General features: G+C 40.4%; 1 long non-coding RNA gene across 1 annotated transcript; it reads left to right on the forward strand.

Annotated features, from left to right (window-relative positions):
* The first annotated feature begins 323 nt into the window (after positions 1–323).
* On the forward strand, positions 324–7,872 carry LOC139114131 (uncharacterized). The gene is made up of 2 exons (XR_011547804.1): positions 324–502; positions 6,472–7,872. It is a non-coding gene; the product is annotated as an uncharacterized lncRNA (long non-coding RNA).
* Positions 7,873–10,566: the final 2,694 nt, after the last annotated feature.

A 10,566-nucleotide genomic window follows, 5' to 3' on the forward strand; every position in this document is an offset into this window, starting at 1 on the left:
GAAAGGAGAGATAAAAGAGAGGCATTTTGGAGCACCACAAGGGATGACAGAGGTATGCGTATTGGGAGGAAAAAACGCACCACAGCAGGAGTCGTTAGATATATAACGCCTGACCCTTAGAATCGTAGACCTTTGCAGACAGCCCTCGGCGCTCAAGCATTTTGCTGGGTACAGTTGGCTGTGTGGCCCCGTGGCCAACCAGCGACATCAGTTTTAAAATTTCAAAGCTCGGATCGATAGCCTCGAGGACGTAATAAAAGAAGTAGGGGACACTCTTTATGGGAAGAAATGTGCGTATAGTAGGCGCGGTAAAGAGCATGCGCAGTGCCGCTCTCTGTAGGTGAGCCAAACGCTTATAGGTAGGCGTCTCGCGCACTGGCAGCATTTAAGTTGACTACCGCGCTGGCCAGTGCATCTATTTCTAAACGCTGACTGCACCACAGAATAGTTGTACCGAACTCTACGATACTTCCCACTCCTCTTCTTTCGGCGTGATACGGTGGTAAGTCGTTTATGAATTATTCACTTCAGTCCAGCCACCTTCCTCTTTGGTCGAATCCCTTTTCCTGCCTTTGATCTATCCCCATGTAGGCTTTCTTCTGTATTTTTTTTCACTTTGATAATTCGTCGATCGACAAATTTCTTAGTTCATCGCACAGGGACATGTCAAGTGCGCGCTAGATTAGAATCGAGATAAAATCGCTGGAGTTCGTCGGGGGTTAGATTTTGGGGATTTTTTTAATCGGGGCTCGCTTTTAAATCACTCAACAGTGCCTATAGGGTCTGCAGCCCACGATTTCGAAGCCTGCGAAATAAGTAACACGAGGGCGGTGTTGAAAACATCGCGTTTACATGTTCCGTGATTTTGTTGGCGAGCGACTGCCACCGCGTACCGAGGCACACACTTAATTTGTAGATTCAACATTGTTAAACGGATACCGTGTCTGCACTGTGGATATCAATCAGCACCAAAATTGTAGCCGTCGCCGACCAGATATATTTGGAGTCCCCGTTCTTCATATCCGACATTTTTCGAAATGATAAGGTTGAGTCAAGTCCAGCAAAAATGTGTCCGAGGGTGTAGCTGTCTCGTTCAGAACGGCAATGACATGGACTCTTGATGTTTCGCGCCGAAAAAGTTACACATTCTTGCTCTCCATACTTCATCACTCATGCCTCCAACAACGAGTTCTTTCATCCTCTGCTCTGAAACAAAGGAAAACCAACGAATCTTGATGACATATAGTCCCCGCGCCCTACAAATTCATCACATTCTGGACAGAAACGCTCATTTTTGGGTTTTTTGAAGCTAAATCTGCACAATTTTTTTCAACACGACAGCTAATGGAAACCCTTTTCAACACGCCTCTTGAGGCGCCATACAAAAAGCTCGCTTGAACAATACTTGCGCCATCTGTCACAGAATAATGTATACAGAAAATGTTCGATTTGCGATTATTCATATCGTTGGAGAAACTAGTATAAGTACAATTGCCTAGAAGTATACAGAAGCAATAGGCATTGAGTTCAAAGGAAGATCTATAGATAGGTAGATAGATAGATAGATAGATAGATAGATAGATAGATAGATAGATAGATAGATAGATAGATAGATAGAGATAGATGGACAGGAAGAGAAAGAGCTAGATTTTCTGAAAGCTTTTTACTGTCTATATATTGACAATATAATTGCAATGTATTTCCCCGCCTTTTTTTTATTTTGCGGCATTCATCTGTTTAGAGATGTGCCCAGTTTTCCACCTGATGGAGGAAAAGATTCTACAGCGATTCGCTCCATTCTCGATTCACACCATTAACAGAGGAAAATTGGTAAAACTAACCGTAAAAGAAAGCTAAGAATATCGTTTTTCGGTTATCACAGACGAAGAAGTTTCGTCCGTCGCCCGGAAATGTATATTTATTTTTCACACAATGTACAAATATACACGTAAGCGTGTTAAATCAAATTTCAGTGATGTGACGTTGTGTATCGGGTACAATGGGCCGATCGTCAGGCGGTAAATAATCGTCAGAACCTTACAATAACTGCCATAATTTTTGCTCAAAATGTGAAGCATCGCTTTTTGAATTTTACTAGTTATGGCTGTGAACTACTATAATCAGCGTTTATGAACGGATTTGTCGTCAGCAATAACTCAAAAACTATCAGCGGGGGACCATAAAATGTTCCGCGCAAAAAAAGTGACTTCAGACTGAGTTCTGCATCGCGCAAATTTTATTCCTTCCGACATCTATATTTCGTAAAAAAACCACTTCAAATATAGAGTGATGAAAACGAAACCTGTCGAAGTCGATTAGATCAGAGATCAGAGGTATATACGACCATGCGTTTCAAGAGACAGGTTTAGGAACAGAATAGTTTGAGAGAAATCTGAAGATCAAGGTGACAGTGAGCCACGGCTTGTACAGGGGACTATATTTTGAACATGATGATTTGTGTTCACTGCAATCTCTCCGAGTATATCATCACTCTACTTGATTCACCCGAAGGTTTCAGCACCAGAGGCGGCGGAATCTTTGCGACATAACGGCTTTGAGCTCCCGTTTCTTTTCTGTGACATTAAAAGGTTTCTAGAGTATCGATTTTCGTGAGGAGAAGATGGGGCAAACCGCACTGTTTGGCGACCGCCGAGTTTGCACGCACCCACAGATAGCGCCGTGCATGATTCCTCCCTTACCGACGTGCTATCTTACTATTTGATTAACCAGACATTTTGAACCCTCTCGGGGCCAATTCATCATTTTAGCAATTCTTGACTCTCTTAAACTCCCATTCTCTTAACCTTTATTGAATAAAGAATCGAGTTGCGCGTGACCAGCATTTCAATGAACCCACTCGTTTCTCGGCTTTCTCGTTCGTGAGCGCAAGAATTGCCGATTCTTGAGAGAAATAATTGTCTTGATGATCACGGCCACGGGGGGCTCGTTACTAGCGAATCACTTCGCTTTATTTAAAACTCGTCTCTCACACAACAGACGACAATCTTGAAAAATGGGCGCCTAAATTATTTCGTGATCATCGTTAAAGTCTTTCCCGAATTCCCCGGGACGGCGTTCGAATCATACGCACGGAAGGACTACAAACGACTATCTGATAGCGGGTGCCGTGACGGTACCAGCCGGGAGATTTTTACGGAGAAAATCCCAGCGTTCTCGACAATTGCGAGTATCAGTGGGCGACAAAATGTGTGTCCAGTTAATTAGTGAACAGATGGTTGTCCATCAAATCAACGATGACGTCACGGAGAAATGACAGACGCCCGAGTCGCGCCATCGCCAAAAAATTCTCATCGACGACAGAAAGCAGACAGCACAGGCGGGAGGTCTGAGTCAGATCACCAGTTGCTATTGTTTGTTTTTGGATCAAACTAGAGCTGAAACCGAGCAACGCGCGCCGTGTTCGGAAGAAGCGACATAAATACTTTATGCTCCGTCGAGTGAATCTTAAAATCTTTATGACGCCCGCCTGAGCTTTTTTCTCGCGTCAGATACTGTACGTGAGCCCTGAAGTCGCAAAGTGTATGTACACTAATTGTCGATACAGTTATTATACCGATTTGAATTATTTTCAACGGGGGCGCCATCTCCCTTACGGCTCTCGCCTGTCACCCTCGTCCCTTGGCGATGAAATCCGTGCCAAAGCAACCCATCCCACCTCGACTTGGAAATTGTCGTCCAATAAGATAGTGACGAGAGAACATCTTGTCTGGTCTACGACATTCATAAATTCTTGTGTGAACGGTACGTGTCGACGTATCGTATGGAACCGGGAAAGGCGTTAACATTTTTCATAGCCGATGTAAACATGATTGATTGCGGCAATTTAAAAGAATAATAGCAAAATAGATGCTGACGAAAGATAGAAAGATCCGCATTTGCCATCACTGGATATTGTACAGTAGTTTTTACAAATCAGTGTTTTCTTTCCCATGATCTATGGCCCCGATAAATTTTGCCACTGTTGTCCTCTGTGACTTCGAAGATTGTAAACTCTGTAAAAACCTCATTTTTTTTTCATTTCGGAAACTCTTTTTATTGCCATGCGTCGTGCAACACGTATCGATAATTGGGCGAGGAATTTTCACGAAGAATAATGAGGTAATTCGTGTCATAGCGGCGACCGTCATAAAATGCATTCTCCGCCTCGATTAACTTGTCAGCTCCGATTACCGAAGAGTGATTGGGTAAAATTTCCAGCTTCGTCTTGTCATTCAGTTTTTTTTTCAATTTTGCTGCCAATACAGGAGGGATGAATGGCCCGTAATAAAACAGTCAGCCATCTCAAGTCAAACAGTCATTTCACAGTACATACACAGATTCACCTCAAAACTATCAACTCTACCCGAAGCACGACGGGTTTTAAAAGTTAACTATCATTAAAGGCACATACATAAGTCTATCCAACGCGAGAAAAGTTCGTGTATCTTCACATATATGTTTTGGGGAACAAATAAATGTAAGACCCATGTGCTCATAAACGTCAACTATTTCTTTGCAATCTTAGTTGTGTACCGTAGGTTTAGAGATCGAAGGACATAGTACAGATAGATAGATAGATAGATAGATAGATAGATAGATAGATAGATAGATAGATAGATAGATAGATAGATAGATAGATAGATAGATAGATAGATAGATAGATAGATGCAAACAAACATACATACATATAAACATACATTTATACATAACATATATATATATATATATATATATATATATATATATATATAAATATATATACACACACACACACACAAATCAAAAAATTCTTAAATCACAGCGTTTACACTTGATGCATTCTAAGTTCTTAAAGCGTCGATGTGCCGTATTATAGTTGATAAGGCAACATGCCACAATTTCAGCTAAGCAGTAAATTATTTGCGCGTATTATCGTGTTTATGACGGGAATGTCGGTCTTTTTGTTATAATAGGATCTGTGAATAGTACGTCTTGACTTTCAGTTGTATCTTGTCTCGATTCGGCGTCTTCAACCTTTGCGTTTTTTGACGGAACTATTTTGGCACATTTCGCAGTTTCAATTTCATAATGCAAAAATATATATATTTTTTGTTAAAAGCGGGAAATTTTCTCCAAGCAAAATATGAATAACTGGGAGATGTTGTTGACGGAACGACTTTTTCTCCTCTGTGCAGTAGCAATCTCTCTTCGATCTTGTTCTCAGTGAGCAGTTTAATATGAAAGTGCGCTTCAATAGTTATTAATATAAGCGAACAAAGATTGTTTACGTTTCATATCAATGTCTTATCCGTGACTGACAGTCCGTATTATATCGCGGTTAAAATTTACTTATCTATAATGATCAAAAGAATTGATTAAAAATAGCTAATGTTTTGCAAGAGTATAATAACCCATTAAACGTGCGCAGTGTTCCGTGGTATTTTCGTGACAAAATTTATGGACAGGCCTTTCGAACCGGTTGAATAGCTCCAGTGTTTTTCACAAGTTGTTATTATCTGCACAGCAGATAAAAAAGTCTCCCGGTCTTTCTTTTTCGATTTCAAAAGCAAATGTCTCCCAGGTTTATCGTCAATCGTTCGAGTCAGCCCGTCGCAGACTTTGTAAAATCGACGCAGAGGTTCAAAAGTAGCGTAATATTCAACGGCGATCCCTCAATATCGAGCGGAGCTCGGGCTGACACTAGCCATACTGCCGACTGCATTCGCCTATACCCGGCTTCCTCTTCGGCGCATTTTGTCAAGAGGGCCAACGTCAGTATCATATTTCAGCCCTATCGCGGGGAGTGCTGAAGATAGACTTTCTCCTTAATTGAAATTTGAACACGGGCACGGCACTGACAAAACAACCGCGGCTGCTCTGCCCGGACATTATCGACAAGTCAAAGATGTTTAAAGAAAAGCTGGTATGGATTGTATAGAAACAAAAATCCCATACCGCGACGACATACAACTCTAATAATCCATTAGAATCCTTAATAAAATGGATTGTATGCCATCCTTATAAAAAAATCTCTTCCAATATCTGCCACTCTCAGTTTTCTTCAACACCGAATCGCGGCTGCGGTTGCCATATAAAAATTTCATGTCCCTACTGGCGTACGTTTCTAACACTTGCAACTCGCTTGCTCGGGTCTTTACATCATCTCATGGATTTTTGATGACGGGAGAAGATCACCGCATCCTCTTTATTTCTTACCCACAGGCTGTCTCGCACGAGTCGAGTCAGGTCGGCTTGCATATGTCAGCGATTCTTGTCGAGCAAACGCTCTCGTCAATATTTGATATTGACCAATCCGCTTGGGTGAACACAAAGCAAAATTAGAAGCGAATTTCTCAAATGACTTCTACCGGGTATAACAGGTGTTACTCTCTCGGTTATATAAATTTTATTTCTTGAATGCTTGTCAATTATCCACCCCCAATACGTTCTCTTTTTAATATAATTATTTTGCTTGCGTTTGATTTCTTTTAGCTCTGTCGAACAACATTAAAACACAAACACACAAAAAGAGATGGAATCGAAAGCTATGATACTTGTTGCTATGGTTACTCTGGCATTCCTGGTTCTCATGGCAACAGCTCAACCGATATGCGACGGCCCCAGCTGCTTCAGCCCAGGCTGGAAGAAAGATGTTGGCGAGTATATGGATGATGAAACAAGGGAGCTGGAACTTGTTCGCAAAGCACTCTTTAGCCTTTTGATCCCCGAGGTAGATTTGCGCGAGAGAAGAAACTCATTCAAAAGCCGAAACAATGAAGACAAGAGAAGAGGGCTTGGAAGCCGCATCATTACGTTGAAGAAGAGTGCCGATAACTAGAAATAAACAAAAAATCTTGTAATATTGAACTAAAGCTTTAAAACACATTGCAGGGGAGGCCTTCAGTAGCTATGCACCAAGTTTACCACAGAGTGACGTCAACGGGTCCGTGTTTTTGAGAAAAACAAAACAAAACAAAACTAAACTAGTTGCGGGGAAGAAGGTTCGGTTGGTGGACTGTCGAGAAAAGACTGTCAGAGGATGGAGCCAAGCTCGTATGAACTGTTCGTGGAAACAAAATGGAAGATTTTCGCGTTTCTCGTATTGAACATTGAGGCTTGCCGTTCTACTGCGGCTCTGTGTCACGGACACCGCACATCAACGCATACTGAACTGAACACAACATGGAACTTGATCCGATTCCCAATCTATTGCTGTTCCGAAACGAAACCATCATCACCGAAGGAAAAATCGATTCTTGCCCTTGATGTGACGGCTGAACAAAGAACAGTCCTGAGTGTTGCGTAGAATTTCAAACCTTTGTATCCACTTTTTTTTAATGATTTGCTGTTGCATTCCCCCCCATAACAACTGGTGCGTTTCCATACGTTTGTGATGTAACCTACCGGGGCATGCGCAAAAGTAAAGGTCTGTTAACGTCGAAGAAGATTGTACATATGCAAATTAAATCAAGCCCCCGCTTTCTCTGCATACCGCAGTTGACTCAACAGAAAATCTCAGTCTTATCAAACTACGACAATAACGACAATAACAACAAACATCAACCTGGAGGAAGCTTATGACTGTGGTCAAGTTGGTGCATAGTTCTTAATTTATAATTTGGAAAATGCGATAAAAAACAAACAAAAATCAGGACATTTTTCTTTCATTCGCTAATCGTGACAATGGAAATATTTGGTATAATGAGGTAAAAAAAAATATTTTGTGTTAAAATATATATACATATATTTTTCGGTCAGGTGTGCAATTTAAAGAGCATTTTAGATTTAGTCTTTCGTTCCTGCATTTGCTTGTGACAAAAAAAGATGAAATCATTATGTTTCTGGTAAATAAAACGAATGTCAATCGAAAAAAGCGACGCTTTTTATTTCTAATATGTTGCGTACATCGTCTTTCATTCTGATATGTGTGTCCTGTTTGCAAATTGCATAAAAGTCAATCGTTTTTTTATCACTAAAAACGAATGTGTGTCTTCAATGTCCCCCCCCCTCCTTCTCCCGCTGTAATTTACATGACAGACGCTCAGACGAAGAAAGGTGAAATTAGGGGAAACCCAGCTGAGAGTCCCTTTTTAGCATGTCAGTTATATTCGACGCCACCCATCGATTTCATACAAATTTGACTTCAGGTAGAAAGAAAATTATGTTCGTCATCACACGATATACCGGGTTAACATCGAATCTAGTCCTCCTGAAACAGGTGTCAGGATAGGGATGGTGGAAGTGGAAAAACTATTTGTTTGAGTTATTTTCAAATGACGTTCGACTATAAGACTATTCGGGAATATATATATATATATATATATATATATATATATATATATATATATATATATATATATATATATTATATATATATTCCCGAATAGTCTTATGCGCTTGAAGATACCCTGCAGTTAACATTGTATATATATATATATATATATATATATATATATATATATATATATATATATATATATATATATATATATATATATATATATATATATATATATCTTATATGATAAACATGTCGATGAGAAGCATTGGACAACAATGAAGAATTTTACATCGTATTGAGAGTGACAATCAACACGCATAGTGTACTGGATAATGAGAACAAGACGACATGCTGCAAGAAGGACAAGCTTCTTGGATAACAAGGGTATCCATCAATTTGTTCACTGGAAAGACTATTTCGAGAATTTAAAATCAACATGGTCAGATTTTCCCTTGCTCCCCAGCAGAGTTGATCAGACATCACCATCACCACACTCGTACTTCAAGTTCAAAGCAGCACCAAATTTCCGATGATATCATTAATTTCCTTGGGTGATTTTTAGAAAGTCAAGATAGGTAAAGGATGTATCCACTTTTCCAAAACTATATATATATATAATATATATATATATATATATAATATATATATATATATATATATATATATATATATATATATATATATATATATATATATATATATATATAGCGTAACTTACAAACTATGTACAGTATATAGAAACGCATGTTATGATATCATATACTGTTTGTGGAATACTCTAACGCATAACATCCCTTCTATCCTCTACTTTGTCTGTCTGCACGGTAAAGGTTATGTGTACAGCTAGATTATCGTTATTCCTTACGCATACGTAATCGATACTGGAAAACCGATCATAACAAAGTTTTGATTCCCGTCTGAATGCGCGGACGGAGGAAGCCCCCGCCTTTGCGACAATGTCCACGTTTGTCTCCTTCGACATTCGGAGGGCGGGTCACATTACAATTGTCGGAGTAATATGGCGTCAGGTAATTCCTTTTAACCCCGGGATCGGTTTGCTGACTAGTAGGATAGTCTACCTCACGGGGAAATGGAGATGGGTCGTTTAGGGGAAAACTATTAAACCGCAGAATGAGATGAACCGGGCGGACGCTTTCTTCAGGAAGCCCGCAGTTAACGACTGCAGCGGGACTCACCATCAGGCAAGTATTAAACCTTGCGACAGGGAGACGCCTTTTCATCAGCGCTGTTGATTAAATTATAACTGTCGTCCCCTTCTAGGGTGTCACAAAGGTACACGTACACACAAAAAAACAAAGGTTAGGTCCCACGACCTCGAATAGTCAGCCTTGAATGACAGCGACATCCTCATCATGGTTTTGATTGTGTACATTCGAAAATGCGGTGACTCGATACGATGCTACTGTTTCTGTATGGAGAACAAGTAACGCAAAATTTAATCAAATCTTGAAAATCTTTGGGGACACTTGGGATCGTGTCCGATAATGAAAATTTTGAAAAACAGAAAGAAAGTGTAAAACGTGCAGGATATTAAATATGGTAACACAGCTCTTCTGTTTGATATGAGCAGAGGATATAACACAGGGTAAATGATCTCCCAGCGCAGACCCGGATGATGCGGGATTAGCGAAGGCTTTGCAGTGTGCAGTTATGAGGGGTGTTCAAGAGATAAAAGTCTCGTTACCGCATGTCAGATGCGCTGTTGAAATCTTTGATCGAGCTCGTTTACGCCGTCGGGCACGGCCTACTGAGCTTGTCCGGTAACGGGTAAATTCGAAACAACTCTTTCGGAACGCTCTTCGCTGTGATGTGATGGTAAGCCATACACACGAGGGCTATATAGATGATCGACCCCGTGTGGAGTGATGACTCCGTGCCGCCTTTGCGGCAGAGACGGGCACGTGCATTCAACGTCATTATTTTGTCCCGTTTGTGCCAATGAGGTTTGACGGGACACGTTTAATACATACAAAACCAAATCAAACCATCTGATATATATCTGTTTTCAAACAGATCGTTCATCATGACGCCTTTGCGGAGATGTTTAAAGTATAAAAGGAAGCGTGTTTTTCTTAAATAAAATGATAATTTGACGACAAGAAACCGAAGGCACAACTTAATCAAATTTTGTCAAACCGAGCCAGCACCACTAGTGAATACGTAACCCTGGACATAAATGATTTGAGCGTCATATTCCCGTCTTCAACAGTAAAATTGACGTATTGTCAGAGCACAAACATCCATAATGAGGCTCCCACGGACAAAAAACCTCTCATGATTAAGGC

This window comes from Ptychodera flava, chromosome 16 (assembly GCF_041260155.1).
Source record: "Ptychodera flava strain L36383 chromosome 16, AS_Pfla_20210202, whole genome shotgun sequence".
In the NCBI taxonomy this organism is placed as follows: domain Eukaryota; kingdom Metazoa; phylum Hemichordata; class Enteropneusta; family Ptychoderidae; genus Ptychodera; species Ptychodera flava.